This window comes from Lissotriton helveticus, chromosome 3_1, assembly GCF_964261635.1.
Source record: "Lissotriton helveticus chromosome 3_1, aLisHel1.1, whole genome shotgun sequence".
In the NCBI taxonomy this organism is placed as follows: Eukaryota; Metazoa; Chordata; class Amphibia; order Caudata; family Salamandridae; genus Lissotriton; species Lissotriton helveticus.
The window spans coordinates 361027702-361051814 of record NC_136061.1 but is presented as its reverse complement, the minus strand read 5'-3'; the positions used below and the strand labels follow the sequence as shown (position 1 = coordinate 361051814).

At 45.2% G+C, this 24113-nt stretch overlaps 1 protein-coding gene and 1 long non-coding RNA gene across 4 annotated transcripts in view; one reads left to right on the top strand and one right to left on the bottom strand.

Annotated features, from left to right (window-relative positions):
• Positions 1–1065, bottom strand: part of MYO18A (myosin XVIIIA) — an 864705-nt gene extending 863640 nt beyond the window's left edge. Inside the window, exon 1 of one of the 2 annotated variants that reach the window (XM_078680070.1) lies at positions 877–1065. The gene's annotated coding sequence lies outside the window, so the exon portion shown is untranslated. The remainder of the gene's footprint in view (positions 1–876) is intronic. The other variant, XM_078680063.1, reaches the window with a different exon arrangement.
• LOC144822475 (uncharacterized) overlaps positions 1–24113 on the top strand; it is a 185840-nt gene that overhangs the window by 120190 nt on the left and 41537 nt on the right. The window contains exon 2 of one of the 2 annotated variants that reach the window (XR_013608628.1): positions 12037–12221. The exons of the other annotated variant lie outside the window; for it this stretch is intronic. This is a non-coding gene — a long non-coding RNA (uncharacterized LOC144822475). The remainder of the gene's footprint in view (positions 1–12036; positions 12222–24113) is intronic. 2 annotated transcript variants of the gene reach the window in all.

Sequence of the window (24113 nt, the reverse complement as noted above, 5' to 3'; positions counted from 1 at the left end):
GTGTCTGTATACACTGAGTGTATCTAAGGTTATATTAGAGTCTGAAGAGGTTTATCGTATTAGCACAAGAATGATGTCAAATGAGATGTCATCAGTGATGTCATCAGTGATGTCATTTGAGATGTCATCAGTGATGTCATCAGTGATGTCACTGACCATGTCATGAATGATGTAATATGTGACATGATCAGCAGTGGATTGCGGGTGCGCGATATATAGTTAGTGCAACTAACTATATATGGAATTTCAATGGTTTTGTGTGAGTAAAATAAGGTTTTTTAAATGCTAATTCCTAACTATATATGGTGTATAACCTATGGTTTTTTCAGTGAATTTTCAAGGTTTTGTAAATGCTAATTCCTAACTATATATGGTCTATAACCTATGGTTTTTTCAGTGAATATATATATATATATATATAGCGGGTAGGAGTAACAAGTCGTGAGCCAGGTCTATGCAGTTCAGGTTTTATTTTACTGAAGACACGTTTATGCCGACTTGTTCTTTCAGTGGCAAACTTGGCGAATCCGTCTTGCTAGATAACCTTCGGCTTCTCTGTATGGGCTTCGGCTCCACTTCCCCACTTCCAGTGACCGGTCTCCGTACTTCGTCCGTATCGATCGGGCGAGGAGGGGTTGAAGAAGAACAAAAAGAAAAGCTATTGGGACGCTGTCTGGTGTATTTCTCATAAATAAGGGACCGGGGAGTGAAAGGGGCACCACACGTTGGGAAAAAGATTGAAAACGGGATACGTGTATCTATTGCTTGTGCATGTGGGAAAAACAAGACGTGACGAATACCAGGGATCTTAGGGCTCATGCTTAGGTGGTCGGGCGATTCCCTCCTCACAACCCACCCTGAGAACTTATCTCATACCTGTACAAGCCACGCTCCTCGTGGAGCGTGGCTCGGCGACACGTGGGGATGTTTGCTTCCTGGCTCCTCCTGGGCTGCTGATGGTCTCAACCCTCGTTCTGCTCCGTCTTCCTTGTCCTTTCCTCCGTACACCACGAATGCTCCTACTCCCGAGTCTTCTTCCTCCGCTCCGGTGTCGATGCACACCCACTTCCGGGATCCTCCAATTCTTATAGATGGAAATGCGCTGACGTTTGCTGGGGGCGGAGTCTTGTCACATTGGAAGCCCAAGTTAAAGGAGCCGTCTTCATGTTCTTCCTCTGTTGGTTTCAATAAAGCTGTGGATTGTGGTTGCCGGTCATCCTGCTGAGAGGAGATAAGAGGGGGAGATCGAGGCACTGCAGACCACCAGTCGATATTGGGCTCATGTCTCTCGCACAGAGAGCCCGCCCCGTCCCAATATAGTAGGTGTTTGTAGATTTGGATAAAAATCAATTGAGCACTACAGCGCCAAAGTTCTGTGCTGGGTAGTTAACGACGTTTCAACCTGAATGATTTCAGGTCATCATCAGGACAAATGGTCACTTAGTTTCAACAATAGTGCTGAAGAATGTGAGAAAACAATTTATGTGGGGCATTCAAGGGTCCAGCCGAGGATGAACGTTCAAAGGTACTCGCCTGAGTACTGAGAGAATAAATCAACAAGTGGCGAAGCGAATATTGAAAAAGGACAACTGAGGGTCTGTCATGAGGAGCGCGGAGGTATGAAGCGACTTGGTCCATGCGGGGTCCAGGAGGTCCCAGAGGTTAGGGCAAGGTCTGGCCAATTTGATAGTCCAAGGCTTGGGCAAAAACTTGAGTTGAGCCAGCACCTTGAACACGTGTGCGCTCACCCGGGAATTTGGGATGATTCAGGCGGGAGAGGAGGCAATCCTCTCAGTCAAGGTGTGAATGGACGAATGAAGCGTCCATAGCCGCATAGTCCTGGAGCATGAGACACTGAATCCGTTGGCTGTCCTTGGCCCTGGTCCACTCTCATTGATTGCCTTCAGATCTTGCCTTGATCCTTATCGACTTTTAGAAGGCTGTTGGCACGATGTACTGGGACTATCTCCAGTTGGTGCTGACACGTGCTGGCCTCGGACTTATATTCCAGAGCATGGTTTGGGTCCTCTATTCAAACCCTACTGCCTGGGTCCAGGTTAATGTGGTCCTCTCCGACACATTTGCCATAGAACAGGGCAGTAAACGGGGCTGCCCCTGTAAAACCTAAGGTCGGGGACAATCGATATTTGCCCGGCGGTATTGCCTCTGTAACCCACGAATTATTAATCAATGAAGAGGCAGGCGCTGGAGACTGGAAAGCAGGAAACAAGGTTTATTCTCTCCGGAGGAGAACACAACAAAACAGACAGCAGGTATCGTCATGAGGTGCTCTAACTCATTTCTGAGGCCTGGCCCCTTATATACAGGTTTTTGGTGACTTTTTTACAGTTTACATACTCATGGCAATGCTTTGATGTACGGAAAGACATTCCCGGAATCCCCCCTTCGTGCCCGTTCCCACACACATTTACAGTAGAAGTCCCCACCCTGGTCACAACAGGTGATGATTATCGCGCAGCTGGATATTCCGCCGATTCATGGAATGTGGGGTTCGATCGGATCTCATGGGGTGGGGGCTTTGATCAACTCGGGGGTCCTTTGATGTGGGAAGCTTTCTATTGTACGGGGAGGGGCAAGGAATAGTATCGGCAGAGCTGGGTGTCGGCCTGGGAACGAGGAAGACAAACGGGCACACGGGGAAAAAGGGGTTTGCATCAAAGGGCCGGGGACCATGAAAGGAATGAAGGGAGGTGTTGCGCTGGGAACAGGATGGGGTTCTGAGGCAGAGCCGCGCTGAAGAGGGGTTTATGACTCAAGGCAGGTACGAGCAGGGGGGGGTTGGTCAGCGTGCAGGCTTGGTGAGGGCGGAGGGCTATGTCGGGGGCCAGTGGCATGCAAAAAGGGCTGTTCTGTTCAAGGCACCTAAAATGGCGGGGCGCGCACGACAAAAAGTGTGGCATCAGGGGGAAAGGCAAGATGGCGCAGATAATGTTTACCAAACCGTACTAATTTTCCACAGTCCTCCCTTTAACATATTCAAGACATCTTGCTGGTTCATTTTCTATTCGGGTCTATTATGGTGGGCATAAGGAAAGCAGTAGGAACCCAGATGAAGGAGTCGTAAACATTTAAGATCTCTAGTTTTAGGAGGCGGGCCTATTGATAAACTTTGATAAACTTGTTAGCAGGAAAGTCATAGTAATGTAATACAAAAACGATTCTGTAGTGGGAGCAGTGAGTACATTGCATAATGTGAACTGACAGGTTATTATATACAGGCTCCGCATATATTTGGTTGGAGCATAGTCAATACAATGGTGGCTGGGAGAGAAATGAGACGTAGCAAAAACGATAATTAAGGAATGTTCGAAGTTAGCGAGTTCTCAGCATATTGGTTTCCGTCTTCCGTTGGCACTGTGGAGCACCGGCGGTGGAGCTTATGGGTCCAGCTCTATCCTAGATTCCGCATTGCAGGGCATGACCTTTTTCTTGCTTTCCCGGTCAAAAAGGTCCTTTTCGCCCTGTGTCCTTTGGAGTCGATAGTCAAAAAGTTCAGATGGAAGAAGAGTGTGTAAGTAGTCCATAGGGTAGGTCGGAGAAAAAGGGGGATGGAGCAGGGCCAGATCGGGAACAGACCAGGGGGCGGAGAATTCCAGGTAGGCGGGCTCATGACTGAGTTCAGAGAGCGGGGACTTTTCGGCACACATTTGAACATTGAGCAGGGGCATCAGGTTAGCCATTTCCTCTCACTTTGTCGGAAATAGTGCCTCGTCCTGCAGCTCCTTTCTGTCGCGGTCTCGCCTCGGCCAACGTCGCAGGTGTTCCAAGATCTGTAGTCAGGCCACGTGCTCCCACATCCGGTTCTTCTTTCCTCCGACAGTCGTACCCTTAAATGAGTTCGAAAAGACAGTCTTTAGAGAATTGGTAGAGGAAGGTAAACACATAAGTCTATTTCTCTCCCAGCTCCAGGCACGAAATGAAGACGTCCGTTATATTAAGGTTCACAAGTAACATATAAATGGCCGGTGATGGGCCTATTGGATTTACTATGACTTTCCTTTACAACTATTTATTACAGTTTCGACAGTTCATCTGATGGAGACCCACCTTCGTAATACAAGCCTGACAAAGCAATACCGTTCCCTAGGGGTTTATATTTAAAAAGGGTGTTGTGAGCTATCAACATGGTACTAATAGGTATCTCGCTGAGGGACGAACATAGGCTAAACATCTTTCATTTTATCAATGCATCCTGCCTTTTAACTAAACATTTTCGCTTTCCACAAGATTCGTTGCAATGATTTTCTTCGTTTCGGTCTAATCTTTAACTTTGTAAACCATCATTCTGGTTCCTATGCAGTCTCTCACGGCCTGATTACTAAATTAGAACAGACAGGGGTCTCATGGGAAGATAGCTAGGGACATGGAAAACTGTGATGGGGGGGGACATCACCTTACTTTTTGGGTTATAAGGGTACTATCGACAGAAGGCCACAGTTCAGTTGGTGAGCGTTCAGTGGCATTTCTCGAATTCCAAACTCTGAAATTTGCCTATCAAAAATCACTTCTAGGAACCACAGCTGGCCTGCGTTAGTTGCAAGTCGGCTCATCTTTTACAATCGGGGGTGGAGGATAGTTAGAAAACTCTTATCTGGGGTAACTGAACACAATACTGGGTGCGTCCTGGGAAGATGGGAAGGTTTCGATTACCTTTATGGTTTGGGGATTGCGACAATTCGGAACGGGGAAGGTCGCGTCATCTGAGACATTTTATTTCATCATAGGGGCCGCTGACATGTAGTTCCCTTATTACGGGTCAGATTAGGGAACCTCAGTCGTCTTACCTGTCCTTTCCTTTATGGCCAAATCTCGGTTTCATCGAAATATTTTTCGGAAAGGAGAGGTGGTGACACAGCGTTAGGGTGATTTCATTAAAGACAAGTTTTGAGCAAATACTGGCGGTATTTGAAGCCAATTGGGTGGTGTGCTAGGGGTGGCGGTTTGCCAATTTAGGTGCTAGTCGTTCGGAAGAGTGAGAGTGTGGAGGAGAGAGAGAGAGAGAGAGAGATGTGTAACAATAGGCTAGATAGTACACGTGTAACATAGGGAGCGGCCGTGTATTTAAGATAGATTATTCAGCGCATTACTCGATACAAGACATCGCAGGTCTGTGTTAGTATTTTGTAAGCATGCGGTTCAGGACGGGCGAGCATTAGGTCGGGTACGGGGGACATGCGTTGAGAAAAAGGAAAAGGGGGCACCATCGTGTCGCCCTCCTTGCATTCTTGGTCCTTTGACCAGTTGAGTCAGCGCTTCAGTCACACACAAACGTTCTCTCATAGTTTCATTCACACGCGACATGTGTCCATTCACGCATCATGGATTAAGGGTGATCATTTTTCATCGAGTCATACTATTTGTTGGTTTGTCTGTTACATTAGTAGTTCGTGGGTGTGCTTAGGTGCCACCTTGCGGCGCTAGTCTGCTTCGTGTATCAGACATGGCAAGGCTTCAGATCTTCGCCACACCTCGGCTGTGATCTCTGATGTAACCTGCAGAGGGAGGGAAAAGAGGGGAAGGGAGGGGGACAACATTCGCGCATATCAAATACATGGATTCAAGGGTCCTTTACTTACCTCATACCCGTCTTATCTCCAAAAAGTCAGCACTGCCTATCTTATCACTGTGTGCAAAGACTAGACAGAATATTTCTATTCTTCGTTGTTTGCAGGCAGTGAATACCTCATGAACCAATAACAAAGAATAACCAATAATAAAGAACAACCAATAATAAAGAACAACCAATAATAAAGAACAACCAATAATAAAGAATAACCAATAATAAATAACTAGAATAAAATCAATGGGGAGAGTAAGCAGGGGCGCAAAAGTCTGCGTCCTCTACCCTTTCACTATCCGTAAAGAGGAATCTGTTATTTCCTGTTTGCAGACAGAGAATCTCCAGAAGACAATCCGTGAACAGTAGTTCGGGGTCAAAGAACCCAGTTAATCAGTGTGGGAGAGGGAATCTCCTGAAAACCGTTAATAAATAATAGAATCAGTGGGGGAGAAAAATAGGCACGACGGCTGCGTTACCTATCCTTCACTGTTTGCAAAAGGGAAAGAGCCTACTGTTTCTCCGCGTGCAGACAGTGAATCTCCAAATAAGTTAACAAAGAGTAATACTAGTATTTTCTTGAACAATCAATCAATTATTTTGCAGTTTGTCGTGCTTACACGACCTTACCCGGACCGTATGGACAGTTTCTTGTCTTCCGAATCCAGCGCCCGTTCGTCCTCTTCTTCTCATATTTCTCACGGCACTCCTAATGGTTCCCAGTCAGGACCGTAGATCACTCGAGAGAGGTCTGTTCGGAACTAGTGAAGTTCGGATGATCGGCTGCCAGACGAGGGTCTATTGGGCAAGAGCTCTCCCGATCGTTGCAGTCGTTCACTCTGTCGTCGGGACCTCTCCCACTGGATCCACGAGTCGCTGATGGGCCCCACGCTTGGGACGCCAATTGTAAAACCTAAGGTCGGGGACAATCGATATTTGCCCGGCGGTATTGCCTCTGTAACCCACGAATTATTAATCAATGAAGAGGCAGGCGCTGGAGACTGGAAAGCAGGAAACAAGGTTTATTCTCTCCGGAGGAGAACACAACAAAACAGACAGCAGGTATCGTCATGAGGTGCTCTAACTCATTTCTGAGGCCTGGCCCCTTATATACAGGTTTTTGGTGACTTTATTACAGTTTACATACTCATGGCAATGCTTTGATGTACGGAAAGACATTCCCGGAATCCCCCCTTCGGGCCCGTTCCCACACACATTTACAGTAGAAGTCCCCACCCTGGTCACAACAGGTGATGATTATCGCGCAGCTGGATATTCCGCCGATTCACGGAATGTGGGGGGTTTGATCGGATCTCATGGAGTGGGGGCTTTGATCAACCCGGGGATCCTTTGGTGGGGGAAGCTTTCTATTGTACGGGGAGGGGCAAGGAATGGTATCGGCAGTGCTGGGTGTCGGCCTGGGAACGGGGAAGACAAACGGGCACACGGAAAAAAAAGGGGGGTTTGCATCTAAGGGCCGGGGATCGTGAAAGGGAAGAAGGGAGGTGTCGCGCTGGGAACAGGATGAGGGCCTGGGGCAGAGCAGCGCCGAAGAGGGGTTTATGATTCAAGGCAGGTGCAAGCAGGGGGTTGGTCAGCATGCAGGCTTGGTGGGGGCGGAGGGCTATGTCGGGGGCCAGTGGCATGCAAAAAGGGCTGTTCTGTTCAAGGCACCTAAAATGGCGGGGCGCGCACGACAAAAAGTGTGGCATCAGGGGGAAAGGCAAGATGGCGCAGATAATGTTTACCAAACCGTACTAATTTTCCACACCCCTGTCTTCTCTTCGCCCTAGCGATAAAGCCTCTGACCCAACTTATCCACACAAAATCCCCAGTTCACTGGCAGGCTCTGGAGTGAGGGCACGCGGATTGTATTGCACTATATGCCAACAATGTACTGTTATATCTTGCAAACCCGGCTGTGAGCGGGCCCTGATGTCTCCAATTGCTTAAAAACTGCGAAAGAGCCTCTGGCCCATGGATGAATCCCTCTAAATTTGTGCTGGTTCCCCTGGTGCCATCTAGAGATTGCTTCGACTGGCAGACAAATATTCCTCTCTGCCGGCTTAGCTTTAAATACTTAGGCATATGGGTCGCTTTACATCCAGAACTTGCGTGGGTCCTTCATCTCCAACACTGATTCAAAAAGCTAAGTCTGGCCTCTTTGACTGGCGAGCCCTCCCCCCACAATGTCCTGGAGCACATTGCCCTCCACACGATGATGATCCTCCCAAGATTTCTTTACCTTTTTCAGAACTTGCCACTTCACTTGCCCCGGACGTGGTTCTATGCACTAGCCTGTGACGCAAACACATTTGTGGTGGGGTTTACGGCCATGTATGGCCTTTGGGCACTGTCAGCTGGGCCCATATGATGGAGGTTTAGGGATGACCAATCTCCACCTCGATTATCTGTCCACTCATCTTCTTGTCCTCCATGACTGTTTTAACTGGGGATGGTCTGATCCCACCTATCTCTTGAAACTTTCATTGTTGGGCTTTCCCCAGCTACAGGCCATGCTCTATGGGTCCTCTGTCTCCATCTCTCTTTGTACCCCTGTTGATCCAAGTGGTGTTTCTTACATGAAGAACTGTCCTTCGACGTGTACAGTAGGAGGGCAAACTTACGCTGCAGATTTCGCTTTGGCACAGCACCTGATTGAAAGAGGTGGCCGCACTTCGCAGTTTTTCGCTCCTGGGATCTCATTGGTAGTACGAGATTGGGAGATGTATGATTGGAGACACACATGCGCCCCTTCCAAGATCTTTGACAAACATATAGCCTTACACGTACCCAATTTTATAAATACCTCCAACTCAGACACGCTCTGCATGCTCATTACCCGCCCACCGACGTTCTCCCGGAGTTTAAACCTCGAAGCCAAGTTGCTCATGGGAAACCTGGGCCATAGAGAAATCAATCTGATCTAAAGCATGCTCACTATCAACTCCCCAGGCTCACTGGACCATCTTGGAACCCGTTGGGATAGTTGTGTGTGCCCTGTAGAAGATGACTGGCGGAATGCTCTGATGGGCCCTCATGAACTTACCATCTCTATTCCACATTACAGCTCGTCCAATCCTATTATCTTTACTTTGTATACCTTTCTCAAATTTGCCTGTATTGGGCAGGCTTATGCCCCACCTCTGCATGTCCTCGATGCAGAGTTGATCCAGCAGATTTCTGTCATTTGGACTTGTGCAGTGGTGCTTCAGTGCTGGACCAAGATGACCCGAGAGTTGTCGATAGTGCTGGGATGAGAGGTTCCTCTTCGCCCCCCCTCTCTCCCCTTTATTGATTCTCCTTGCGGTGTTTGAAGACTGTGGGGGTACAAGGCCTGAAATGGCATTCCTGGACTCGGCCCTCCTGGTGGCGAAGCGAGACATCGCTGGGTGATGGATGTCCCCTACCCTGTCGGGTAGGGATGGGGTGAGGATTGGTGTGTGCAACAGGAGCGCGTGTTTTTTGAAGCCCGCGGTTGTCCCCAAAAGCATGGATGGGTGTGGGGGAAATGGTTGGGTCAACTTGCTTAACTAACTATGGATTTGTACTTTTTGACATTCTTCATGCTTACTGTGATCTACTTACTGGGTGTCTCTGCCTTGTACAGACTGTGTACCCCATTTTGCAATTGCCACAAGTGTGCCATGTATTAATCTCTGCCAGCTCAGATGCCCTAAAATTCAATGAAGTTTGTTTATAAAAAAGAATTTTATATTCATTTTTTCTCTTCTGGCTTTCTTCACCTTCTGGTACCCTAATAATGACACATTATAAGCCCGTTTATATTGATGCTATGGTAAATCAATCATTATAACTTTTTTCTAGTTCTGGTCCAGCTATTCAGTATTTTCTAAGATTACTCTGTAGAGGGAAGCATCAGTTACTTTTTAATTCTGTACATGGTACCTTAGTTTCTTTTCGAGTCTACCTTGCTGTCTCTTGGCTGAAAAAGATAGGTTCCCAACACAACCAGCAGCAAAGGTACCAGGGACAACCTGCTGTCCTGCTCCAGAATTCGGTCTGTCTTACCCATTTCATCACATTAATTGGGCCCCCTTACATGTGCCCTGGTGCCTCCATGAGCAGACATGAAAGGTGTCAGAAGAGACAAAATGGTCTTTCATGGCTGCCTCAGCTTTCATAGTTCCTACCCTTTTTTGGTTGTCCTTAGTTTCTCTGCCTGTAGAGTTTATACCTAGCCACCCTAAAGTACTCCCTAGCATTTAGGAATCTACCTGAGTAAAAGTTGTTTTCTTTTACGCACCCAGTGATTTCCAAGGTGGTTTCAAAGGTTCCCCAGTGGGTATTGCCATCGCCAACAAATCCAGTATTGATTTGATTGTTGTTGGATATGGACCTGGAAAAACCCACAGGGCACCAAAAATGCTAACAACTGACCAGTTTTAAAATACGGACTACAGATGTTTCTCTGCAGCCTCCCATCATAAGAACCAGTGGATGTTCAGAGACTGGGAAATCCATTAAAGGAATATTTGCTCCAAATTTCTACAGATAAGTTCCAATTCAATGACCCTCTGTCACTTTACCTGAGGGCACGAGACTTGGACATGGTTAATTTTCTTTCTACTGGTCACAACAACACTAAACGTATCTCAGCAGATCAATGCTATCGTGTACGCCTCCCATTTTCTGATTAAGAAACTGAAGAAGATTCTACCTTGTATCCCCGTCGACTCTAGAAGGATGGTTGTAACTACACTAGTGCAGTCAAAACTAGACTACTACAAAGGACTCTACCTGAATATGCAAAAACAATACCAAAAAAAAGCTTCAGACGGTACAAAATGCAGCCTCTAGACTTCTACTGAATGTCTCGAAGCACGAGTCAGTAGCTAAGAAAATTCAAAGACTCCACTGGCTTCCGGTGGCGCTTTGTATTAAATTCAAGTCGTTATGCCTAGCATCCAAGGCCAATATTTCTTAGAAACCTCTTCTCTTGGTACCAGCTGGCCAGACAACTACGTTCCACAGGCGCCAGACTTATGAAGGTTCCGAGGATCCGAACATCATTCTGGGGAGACTGAAACCTCTCGTACGGCACAGCAAAACTATGGAACACGCTTCCAATGGATCTCCAAATTACAAGTTCACTTACCTCCTTTAGAAAAGGGCTAAAAACTTGGCTATTTCAGAACTAGATGGGCTAACCGCAGTCCTGGTATTTGTGCGCTCAATACATTTTATTAACATTAACCATGGTAGGTTCGTAAGCCCACTGTATGTATATGGTATTTTTTTATAGTCCGATACAAGCCAAAAAGCAGCGGAGCCCTGTACATGGTCAAAGACAAGCATAAAGTGAACAAGGAATAGGAGAGGAAGCTTAGTTGTGGATGGGTAATACTTCATGATGTAGTGCTCTATACAAGAGACGAGTCTTCAACTCTTTCCTGAATTGAAGCTGCTTTGAGATGATGGATACGGAGATGTTGCTCCAGTTCCTGGGTGCATAGATGAAAAGGCCTGCTGTTTTCTTTTATCTGTTTTACACTTCTTAGTTCTAAGCTGATGGTGTCCTGGCAGTGGGTGTGCTGAGAACCACCAGAGATGGTGATCTGAATTGTCTTCACAGACTGTTGTGCTTGAGTTGGTTAGACGCCCTTACTACTGTTGTTAGGCATGTTGTTAGACAGACTCCAAAGAGTTCAGTCTGCTGCCGCTAAACTGTCTCTTGGCTGGCCCAGAAGGTCTTCGGCCACAGCGGCGTTGGCTGAACTCCACTGGCTCCCGCTAAGGCAGCGAGTGTCCTTTAAATCCCTTTGTCTTGTTTTCAAAGCCCTGCATGGACTTGGGCCCAGCTCTTTGCAAGTCAAGTTTGCCTGGTACACCCCAACCAGAGCACTTTGTTCAGCTACGGCTTGTCTTGTGAGAGTGCCTAGATTTAAGAAGGCTAGGGCCAGGGGCAGATCCTTCGGAGTGGCTGCCGCTAAACTCTGGAATAGTCTGCCCTTGGACATCCGCCAATCGGAGGAACTTCTTCCTTTTAGGAAACGAGTCAAAACCTGGCTGTTTCCGAAGGCTTTACTTGCTGGTCACTTTCGCTCTGCTTCTTTTTCGTGCTGCCACTTTGTGAAGCCTTAGCGCCAGGATGCCTGTAAGGTGATAGCTGCGCTATATAAATATTTTAAATAAATAAATAAATAAAATAAATACTGTGTCCCTTCATTGACTAAAATCTGAGATTTTGCATGCTGTTTATTTCCAAAAGTCCTGATTTCCCCACTTCAAGTTAACAAGAACTAATTTTCACTGACTCCGGTAGTAAAACAGTAACACATTTGGTGTCTTAGCTCTCAAATGGTTAGGACAGGAGACCTGTGTCACCTGTGAAATGTACTTTATTGCTCCTATCATGTATTAAAAACATAATTTCTGGCTGGGCATTGTTCTTTACTGCCTTTGCTAACTATTATCTTATGCTATATTTGTATCAGAACCTCTGACTACCTCCCATGAAGTATCAACAATCCATCACAAGCTAGAATATCCAGTTCCAGTGGCAAGAAAATACAGTCCCTAAGAACACTATCCAGTTCACCCCATCTGCTTTAGGACCCACAGAAAAGGGCTGATAGCTGAGATGGAGGAGTCATCCACAAGGAAGCAGGAAAGGAACCAGGTAGGGAAGAGGAATAATCAGACCGGGAGCAAAAACTGTGACCAACAAGAGGGCGTATATATGATGGATAAAACTAAAAGGGACAAGAGGTTAGAGTAAATTGAATCGGGTAGAAATGAGTGGAGAAAGCATGGAAGCTGGCCTGTTGGCCACCGGCAAACCCACCTGAGCGGAAGGTCACAGGAAAGGAACCCATGAGGAAGGACCTGGCTCCAGGTAGGTGTTAACGGAAGTAGGGAAAGGGTTCAGCAGAAGTTAAACTGCAAGGGTCATAGACCAAGGAAAGAGAACCAGAAAGATGGCAGAGGAAGTGCTGTGCAAAGTGAAAGCTCCAATGGACCTACATTGAGGGAGAGAGGAGAGAGAGGGAAGTGCAAAGGGATTAAAAGTCCCCTTATCTGAGGTAGTGTTACTGGAAGACCGGAGTTTTGAGGTTTCTCCTGAATTGTAAGAGGATGGGTGCTATTCTGATGTTGGAGGAGATGCTGTTCCAGATCCTGGCAACGTTGGCTGCGAAGACTTGTTTACTCCTTTCTGCATTGTTTAGTCTCTGCACATGAGATCTCAGACTCCTTGATGGGTTGTGCTGCTGCTGAGGCCTTTCAAGGGAGCTAGAGTGGTCTTTGAGTTGAGGTTGATCAAGGTATTGCTTCCATCTAGGTGGTAGGCCTTGAAGTATAATTCTGAAATCTCCAGGGAGAAATGGTCTAACTTTTTCATGAGAGAGAGTTGGAGCCAGGCTGTTCCAGTCTTTTTGAGATGTGTGAGAGGTCTGAGCTGTGGGTGAATCCAGGAGATTTGACCTTTGCTATCATCTGGGGTGTGACATCCTTTAGGTTTAAATTGGCGAGCCATGACTGAATCAGAGAATGTTTGGGGTTGTTGTGAAATAGGAGAAATTCAGTCTTCATAGGGTTTAGCATCAGGTAGTTTTTTTTAATCCAGGTTTGGATATATTTCAGGATGGCTTTGAGTCTCTATGCAGTTAGTTGAGTAGAATGTAGCATCGTTTGGTGTCAGCATATGGGTGAATATTGAGATTATGAAAATGCATTTTAGATATACAAGGTACAGCTGGAGCTCTTACAACCAACAATTTAAGCTGAACAAGGAGAATCGCGAAATACCCAACATTTCCATGGGATGGTGGTGAAAATTGTGGAAATAAGGGTCAAACCTGCATCAGCCCCAGAGCAAGTGGGGCAGAGCGAGCATTTCAGGAAGCATAACTGAAGGCACTGCTTCCAGCTTACTAGTTCCCATCACTCTGCAGGGAACCAGTACTTTCAAGCTGTGTGCCTTTCAGCAGAGGAAAAGGCTGGTAGTCATCAAAGAGTGTTGGTGCTGATTCGAGTCTGGCTGCATGAGCGAATAATTGCTTTGCAGCAGTGCGCTAGCACTAAACTATGATTCCCATCAGGCACAAGCTCTCGCATGTCTAGAGAGATGGCAGCCTGGTTGGACTCTCTGGTATGACTTTCATAGTGGTTCAATCCATCCTTTGATTGGCAATTGTTATAAAATGTTGCTACAGTCTGGACGTCGCTACATGGCTATTACGTTTCAAGAGCCAATAACTATTCCTTCCTTAAGGATTGTTCTATGGATAATTTGGATTACAGTATCCTGCAGTCTTCCGTTGTTGAAAATGAACTTTTGAACTATTGCTTGCACATTTATTTGAACTCTCCAGATTGTGTTACAATGATCAGTACTCTTAATACTGGGGTTGTGTGTTCTGCTAATTGTCCCTGTGAAGGAAAAGGATGGATTCCTAAGAGGACAGTTGCATATGTATATGTGTTCATGAATGTTGTGTGCAAGGTATTATATTTCCAGTCGACCTACATTTTGCTAAAAGCGGGAAACAACAGGATGTAATGATAGTCTCTATTTTGTAGTTCTACAGAAGTGGCGTAAACGTTATAAAAAGAGTATATAGTGACGGAGCTTGAGGCAGTTATTCTAAACTTCTGAAGAGGTGTCCTGCAGATATATTAATGTTTACTTTTGTCTTTAGTTTTTAGAACTTTCCACCTTCAAGTCGAAGAAGTGAAGTATAGAACCATAGAGATATTGCTAAATGTTATCTAGTTACCATCACAGTTTTAGTTGACTATTCTAAAAACAAGAGATTTGAGACTTCTTTCTATCTTTTAGAAATCCACTTCAACCTGTAGACCGCCTTGAATGAGGCAGTATGTGTTGTCCTGTTTTCGCTCAACCCATTTCCTTTTCCAAATTCTATCGCTGGCCCTCATGTATTTTTTTTTTTTAACCAACTTTATTGCCTTTTACATACATCTCATTCCTTCTTCTGTCATCCTTACAGGTGGATTCTTAACATTCACAATCTCATTGTATGCATCGCATGTACATATCCATGACAGTCGTATTAGTATTGTTTCTAATTGTATCATGCCCTTTCATGATTATAGGCTCTTCTATTCAGTGCCCTTCATGCCCGCTCTCCTCCCCCCCCCCCCCCCCCCCCAACAGGACAACTGAGACCCAGCCATCTGCCCCATCCCCTCTGCACTGCTGTCTCTTATGGTCACCTGATGAGCTCTATTGATCACTTCCACGACTCCTTGTGGTGTGTGTCTGCGTTACTCTGTTGCCGCCTTTCCGGTTCTATTCCCTCACAGTTCTAAAATTGCTAAGTGTCCTTGCCCCCCGGAACCTAATCTATTCCCCACTCCTGGTTCTGCCTCCTGGGGGGTCCCCAGCCGTGATGGTCTCTCTGGGGTGGTGGCCTCAGACCCGGGGTCATCACTCCTCATTTCTTCCATCAATACCTCCCATGCCTGAGCTTTCTCCAATTTGCCCACACCCCTTCTCGCATACCTGAGCAAGATTCTGCCCTCGCACCCCGCCAATTCACTAGCTCTCGCTTCCATCTATGGATGCTGGGGCAGTTCGGCGCCTTCCATCTGTTAGTGATTTCCTGGCCAGTATGAAGGCGAGGTCCTGAAACTGGCCCTCATGTCTTATGTATGTAGTTATTGGTGAGGGTGAAGGAAAAGGGCATTGCTTCCATTGTATCCTGCTCACAAGGTTACAGAAACCAGACAGGAAGTGTGAATCCCATAAAATGAAGACCTATTCATGCAATATCACGTGTATCAGTGTGTTGTAGTTCCATGTTAAAATATGTATATACCTGTAGTTTTCGTGAGGGAGACCCTATGGAATATTAAGGACAGTGAGGCTATAGGGTCCAAATCTAGGATCCCACTGTGAGGCAGAACAGCGAAGAAAGAGGCAGTAGAAAAGTAACAGGTAATCAATGTCCTCTTGGATGAAGAGAGGATGGCTGGCAGATGCTTGTTCACCCAGGAGTGTATGGAAGGGTTGGAATTAATACAAGCAATTTTCTAGGGGAGACAGTGTAGCATTTTTGCAAAGGCTCAGATGTGCCAAATGGCTAACAAACTAAAATCTACCAGGTCCATGTCAGATGTGAGGTTTGTAAGGACGCATAGCAGAGTGGCAGACCTAATCAAGTGCCTAATTTTAAAGAGACTTCTTTGGAACTGAAATCCAAAAAGGAAAGAGCTGAGAACGGGATGAGTGGTCGTTCATACAGGGGATTTAAAGACCACTGCCTTGATATGACCTAGTGTTTATGAGAGGCAATATTTGAGTCGGAAGATAGGCTAATGAGAGAGAAGAAAGTAAATGGCATATATGCAAAGCAGATGTCAAGCTCACATTGGGGTTATTCTGATAGAGCGCGCGGGTCACCCGACCAATAATTTCGCCACTTCCGGTCTTCGGGCCCATATATTTCAAATCACCATATACATTGATCGGATGACCTCACGGTCTACTATAAAATATTTGTGAGTTCCTTTCGTTATTCTTCAGAATACCCGACTTACCATCCACCGATGCGGGTACCTATGACCACAATGGATCAGGGAGCTAGCTGTAAAAGGAAAGGCAGCAAAATACAAACCCAACCAATAACATTCAAATTCTCTTTGTAAATGACCACGGACAACTGGAATTTTTAAAGTCTTTATCTAAAGTTCGTTCTCAGAAATCATTAGATTTACAAGAATAAGACAATCAATAATTAAAATAATGAAAAGTACATAACTATATAGAAATAAAGTCAGGGTAACCATTGAAATTCTGATATAAGATACAACGGGAATATGCTATGCAGATTTTAGAAGAAAGTTTAAGAATGGACATTCATTAAGGAAACAATCTTATGCACGTACTAGAGATTCCCTATTGGAAGAGTTTATACTATGGTAAATTCAAAGATCCTATATAACTATAGGAGAGTCTATGAAGAGAAACACGCTATGCATCAAGGCAAAAGTTCTTTAGACAGTTTAAGTAAGGAGGTTCTAGACCATATGAGAAAGTGACAAACTGCAATGCAGAATATAATTTCTAACAAATAAGGTAGCATAGGAACACGTTATAAAACCAATATGCAAATGACTTTATGATTAAATGGTTGCGGGAAAGCATGGAAAAATAACATATGCAAAGGTATGTCTTTATTGAAGCAAAAGACAGGAAATTTAGAAAGGTGCAAGATTCAGAGTTTTCAGAGGAATATTTACCTAGACTGGTGTGGAAACCAAACCCTGGCCACGGGTCAGATAAGGACAGGAAAAACCCTCAAGGAAGGATACCCCTCAATGGACAGCAGGTGCAGAATGGACACCCAGGACAGGACAGGAAACCCTCAGATTAGGAATCAGGACAGGACCTCTCGGACAGGACCCTCAGGACAGGACCAGCACCCGCAGTTCGGAAGCAACGCCTGCGCTCCACCCTCTCTGCAACTATCGATCAAGACCCCGATTGGGTCAGCGAACTCCCAGCAAAGTGCTCCGCCAGCACTTTAAGGTTTAGTAAAACCTTAGTCTATGGTCAAATTTCGGACAGAGTGCTCCGCAGCTCTCTGTATCTTCAGTCACCTATTGAGTGCGTTGGGTCAGTGACAGGTCAGCTAAACCAGACAAGTCGGACAATTTCCCTAGGTGAATCCAGGTTAGATATACTGTTTTGGTACGGTGTACCACCCCCCAATGTTGCAAAGTGTCAGAATCCCTCAATTTGGATTGGTCCTAAGGTAGGATTTGGGTAACACACCAATCAGAACAGACTATTTGGAGGCCTATTTTGCATCTCTGGGCACCGCCTAGCAAGATTGGGGTTCCCACGAGAAGTCGCAGAGAATACAATGGAAAGAATACATTTCGATACAATAGAACATAATCATGATGCTTTTGCTGGGTGAAGGTGCACTTTCCCAGGGTGACTCTGGTATCAACCTTCTTTGGCCTGAGTTCAATGTCGTGGCAGCCTCTAGTGATTCTGCGCAGAAATACCCTCCAAGATGGACTCCCCAGCCCCAGCACCCCTCCGAGTCGAGGATACATGAAAAGTAAGCGAAAACAAATTAAAACATAGAAGTGACGGTATGGAAAACACATCATTGGTTTTGTACTTTAAACTTATCATTATAAAAATATACTATGCAGTTTAAACATTAGCAACATATACACGAACACAAGAGCATTCACCACGTTATTCACGAAAGCTGTGTATTACGCATGCGCACCTTTTCCCACCAAACTTATAACTACGTCAGGTCACGTGAGTGTGACTGACGCATGCGCAGAAGCAATTTTCCAAGCGGCGGCCATGTTTTAGGGACATGGATTAGTTGTATTAGAAATACATGTGCAAGCTTCATCTACTTCGTTCGTATATGAAAAAAATATATTAGTAAGACGAACAAATTTTATTAATTGATTACACACGGGCGAGGTTCATGACTCGAGCAAGTCGCGATGCGAAGCTTGCTCTATCAGATGGTTCGCCTGGCCTTCACTTTAGAGAGGGATTATTTTATGGTCTGCTTCTTGATCTGTTTTATCATCTTATGTGTAATGTTTACATGTTTTAACATGTTCCTGTGCAGCTGGGTGCCTTGGTGCACTACATGAATGACTTCCTGACAGTAAGGGCAGCAGCGTTAGTGTAGCTTACCATGAGAATGGACCTGTTCAAGGCAATGACTGTCTGGATGTGTGTGCTGTTAACAGAGGAGAAATTGGAATGGTCAGTGGCATACTTAGTATCCTATGAACAGAAATGGATGCCCCAGCACATGAATCCAGGCTATGAAGAGAGGATGGAGGATTTCAAGGTGGTAGTTTGAGGACCAATTGGATTCTCCTACAAAAATCATTCACCACCCTTTGCTGATAGAGCAACAGAACTGCTGTGGTTGTCAACTACTACTTGTTAGTCAGACACTATGTTGACAGTCACAGCTTTTCATTTATAAGTCATTGTTATGAGGTGTATTAATCGAGTTTTCAAGACTACAAGACCCAGATTGTACTCATTTGTTAAACGGCAACATGAAACATTTTGCTCTGCGCATGTGGAGAGATTGACAGTCCTACATATCAATTACTGACGCACTCTGTACCTCTTACTTTAAACCATTGCAGTATTTGTCAATCAAGTTGTGCAATGGTTTGAGTGAAGTTTTACAGAGAGGGCGGTTTGAGGGATCTTGCATTCAAAAGTATCTGACTTAAGCGTACTGATGGATCACACTTCTTCTGTGAGACCGGTCTTTAGAAGAGAAAACAAAGGATGTGTTTGATTTGAACAGGTAATAATGTCATGTTTTGGGACAATTCCAGGGAAGATCGTTTTAATGTGTGCTAAAGAAGATTTGCACACACGCCAATCAAAATTTGAAAGAGTCTATTAACAAATGAAAAACTAATTATAAGTGAATCACCGATTTGGAGTCCCTCAAGAAACTATATTGGAACTTAGCCTGCAAACAAAGTAAGTGTCCAATGTAGATTACATGACTTTGTAAAACAAAGGGAGTACTCCGGTGTATGAAATTTAGGAAAAAGGAAGAAGATGACAAAGTTACAAGAAGGTAAACTTTTTTAGCTGAGCCTCGTTTCTCATCTTGGGAAACAAGATGTGAAAGAGAGGCTCTAGATGGACACTTTCTTTAGGCATGGTCAAGAGCACATGATTGCATCTCTTCTAGTTATAGTAAGGCAATAACATGAATTTAACAATCCCTCCCCCTTGTGCTATTTGTCAACGCAAATTAAGAGAAACATAGACAGTTGAAGGAGGCAAAAAAGGCTTAGACATTAATGTAAATCATTATAAGGATGACAACGACCAAACAATTTTAAGAATCTTAATTTTCCAACCACCAAAAATTGTTTTCAGCCAACACCAAATACTCCATCTTTCAAAACCCATCTAAGTAAGTTCCTAATTTCTTTTGACATAGTTGATCACACTGTTCTTGTATGTCATAGAGAAATGTTTAGTATGAAACTACAACATTCTGAACCTACGATTTTTCGAATACCACTTGACAACCAGGACAAAACAAAGGACCATTTTGTTTTCTAAAATTACAGTTCTTTGAGCCTTCAGCTGAATCCGTTCTAAATCTATGGCAGTTGAGTTTGCAACCTCATCTAATACTTTGGTAACTTCACAGATATCAGATTGACAGTCCCACTACGCCGATAGGGAACAGAATGGCAAAAAAGCAAGCAGTCTCAGAAACTTGTATATACAGATAAGAGAGGCAAGGAATGACAATTATTTAACATTGGTAATGTACTTCTAAATATGACTCTTAGATCCTTGATATCCAAGTAGCGTATTCTTTATTAAGGTCCTTCATCCATGCTTTAGAAAACGCAGGCAGCGCGTTTCACCTTAACAAAGGCTTCCTCAGGGCAGTATCATCTATCCACAAAGTCTAACATTCCTAGTCATGGGTAAGAAGCAGGAAAACCGTAAATTAGCCTGTGCTCGCCCTCTAGTAGCTTGGCACATAGCAGTCAGGCTTAACTTGGAGACAATGTGTAAAGTGTTTATGCAATGGGGGCATGGCCGGAAAGATGGCCGTCCGGCTGCTTTAGTTGGGAGCTACTAGCCCAGCAAATTGATCCTGCGGCATCCTGCCTCAAACACTGTTGCTCATTTGCTGATAAGCAGTGCTGCAACATATTGTGGCTGGTGGGGGCCCCTTGGGTTTGTTTTGGGGGCTGCTACCCTTCAAGGGTCATGAATGGTCAGCGGGCCTGGCAAACAGAGCACTACAATAAAGATGTGTTCCAGGCCGCTGTGAGTGCCCTCTGCCAATCGGAGGACTGAACAGTGGGCTTGCCGGTGTGGTGCTATTCCTCTCCTGTCTGGCTGGCAGCAGACGGTGAGGCGATTGGCGATTGGCTATGTGTCTGGGGAGGCGAGGCTGTTTGTATTTGAAGCTAGTGGGAGCCCCTGGCCCGACTTGCAGGGAGAGCTGTGACGTGCGAGGAGGCTGTAGGCTGATCGGAGTGGCAGTCGGCTGCTTGGATACTCCGCTGTTTTCTGGCGGCCTGGAGAGTTGCCTGATTGTATGCCACGGGGCATTCCCTGCATTCAATTTCTATAACTCATGTGCTTGCAGGTCATGTATCAACTGGGGAGGCTGCTGACTGTTGGGACGCCCTGCCACTGTCGGACACATCTCCTGGTTTACTCCCACCCCCCTTGCCCATGAGGTAGTGTGGCCCAGGCCTGACTGGGGGGAAACTTCTTTCCTGCAGGCAGTGCTTAATTTGTAAAATATGAATTCCAAGTGATCAAATTTTTGTCTTGAGGCCGCAACCACTTCCCCCCCAGCTACATCCACTGGCTCCCACGATTAATCATACGTATATAAATCCACACATAGGAAATGTTACATAAGCCACGTCCAGAGGACTACAAGGTGTTGGAGTGACATGTCCATCCATATGGGTAGGCCGTATAGTTTAAGACTGCTTGGTTTGGAGAAGCATAACCTCTGAATTGAAAATGGAACACTTTAATTGGAGCTTCTCTTTAATAAAGAAAATTGATTTCTACCAAAATGAACCTTTATTGCAACATTAATCTATGCTCTAACCTATACTTTGCACTGTGCTTGCAGTTCTTTGACAACAGTTAATAATTCATTGTTCTAAATTAGGATTTTTAACCTATAAACTGTAACAAAAGGATGTTTCTTAGAAAAGCAGTAGCCCACTGACTTATTTACATTATGTGCACTTTTGATCTGCATGGTACACATTCTTTACCTCAGGCATATTAACCCTCTGCGCCACCAACTGATGAGTAAAAACCTCTACTAGACACAAGTCCCATCGCTCACCATGAATAACATTAATCACGGAGTTATCTTGACATCTTTATTGTTGCTTGGAAATTGCTGGAGGCAAGGAACTCAAACTCTGCGTTCTCTGAAGCCAGCACCCAGTTGGTAGTACCAGTGGTACTACCCTAGAGCCCACCATGAAATCAATTAAATACTGGGGTCACAGTGTTCCCTTACCGTGGCACAGAGGGGGTGCAACCCTGCTGCCAGTAAACCCAAATTCACCTCTGCAACAGGCACTGCATTTTTAGATAGTGTTGAGTGAGAACTGCCACGAGGACAAGGGCAGAAATAAAATAAAATGAAAACATGCCCGGCAGCGGATGGCGCTTGAGCAGCATTTTGCTTAAATCAGTAGCATTCACAGGGACTCGCTCCAGAGACTGGATTGGCTGCTGGCACAACAGTTATTTCGACCTGCATCATTCATGAAAAAACAGTAAATACAGAGTGAATACTGCATGGGGTGTGTGCCAGTGCCAGCAAACAAATACAGCTAAGGGGTTTGTGCGTTGTGTCATGGTCACACTACGGACGTGCCATTTTCTAGAATGTAAAGCATCACTCTATTACCGGCAGGTGAAGGTGCACACCGTACCCCACAACAATAACCACACTGTTAAACCTGGGACGGGTCGGGGACAATCGGTATTTGCCCGGCGGTATTGCCTCTGTGACCCTCTAGTTATTTAATCAATGAAGAGGCAGGCGCTGGAGACTGGAAGGCAGGAAACAAGGTTTTTTTATTCTCTCCGGAGGAGAACACAACAAAACGGGCAGAAGGTATCGTTCTGAGGTGCTCTAGCTACATTTCTGAGGCCTGGCCTCTTATACACTGTTTTATGACTTTATTGCAGATTACATATTCATGTTAAAGCTTTGATGTATGGAAAAGACATTCCCGGAACTCCCCTTTGGGCCCGTTCCCACACACATTTACAGTTGAAGTCCCCACCCTAGTCACAACAGGTGATGAGTATCGCGCAGCTGGATATTCCGCCGATTCACGGAATGTGGGGGGTTTGATCGGATCTCATGGAGTGGGGGCTTTGATCAACCCGGGGATCCTTTGGTGGGGGAAGCTTTCTATTGTACGGGGAGGGGCAAGGAATGGTATCGGCAGTGCTGGGTGTCGGCCTGGGAACGGGGAAGACAAACGGGCACACGGAAAAAAAGGGGGGTTTGCATCTAAGGGCCGGGGATCGTGAAAGGGAAGAAGGGAGGTGTCGCGCTGTCGTGTATTTCTATAGGTTCTGAATCGATCCCCCTATTCCTGACCCTATTCTGGTTAAACTACCTAGCTAGTTAACTAACAGTCAGCCCATGAGGCAAGAAATTCCCCATGATGCAGATACCGTTATCTGACGCAGTCACACTACGGCACAGGAACGTGTTATCTGATTAGGTCATAACGCTTGAGATCTAATTAGACAAGCGACATTCCTCCAGCCCCTGATAAGGCATACGACGTTCTCATAACAAATCAAACCTATGACAACCTGGATAATCCGTGCGGCCATTGTTTTGATTTCACAGAGAACTTTTAGTAAAGAATGTGCTAACGAGCAAGTCGTATGACATCTTTATTGACGTACCTATGTCCATCCTTACGTCAATCCCGGCACCTTTAAGGTATAAATATTGCCGACCTTGCCCTATGCAAAACACACGCGTGGTGACAAGACGGAGCAGCCATACTTGCCGAAGCCGAGAGCAGAAGCAGACCCCGCAGGCAGCAGCCCCGCCTTCCTGACGCGCTGAGAGACGCGCTGCTATCTCAAGCCGAGAGACCCAGCACCGGCGCTTCCTGGTAGCCCTCGCAGGCAGCCTGGAATATCGAGAGCAGAGAAAGAGATACCATTCCTCATTCATCCTAAATTCCAGGTACAGAACTGAATAACCCCTCCTAGAGAATTCTTTAGTTATTCACTTGGCAAAACCAAACTTAACTTAAACTGTAACTTTCTATTCCCGCCCACGCATTAGACTTAGGTCAGGTACACGGGGTAGGCGTATTTAGAAACACCAGTTGAGTACGTTTAGTCAAATGTATATGTGTATGTAAATATATTTTAAACATCATATGGCTCAGAAACCATATCAATGTTTTTACAGTATTATTTTATACTATTGCTTCTAATGTATGCACTTTACTTAACAATAAGTATCGCAATAATATCGATCCATTTCTCTTGTACGAGAAAAGAGACTGATCAATAAATAACATCTTTTATTGAACACGCCCGTCTCTTCCTTTTCTCTACATTCTGATGAGACTAAGAATGCACGTACTGACTGAGTAAAATAATTGCCTTGTGCTCACACGACTCTTGAGATTGACTCTTGATTAGGGGAGAGCAAAGTTGTCATGTTCTATGGTTGTCAGAAACTAAATCCCTTCTTGTCTAATCAGGGAAGTTAATCCTTCCTTGAACATTCGAGAAAGTTTCTAGCGAACTCTGAGCTTAGCTGGCAAACCCAAAAATTAAGTCTAGTATCGACAGTAGTAGACCTAGTTAACGTCTGGTCTAGGCCTTTACTGCTGTAGGTACTATTCCAATGCGCAGAGCCTATTGGGAAAATAGGAGCTACACTACATGGCGCCCAACGCGTTTGGAAAGGGCGATAAAACTAACGTAAGACATTTAGAGTAACTCAGTCGTGCTTTCTCA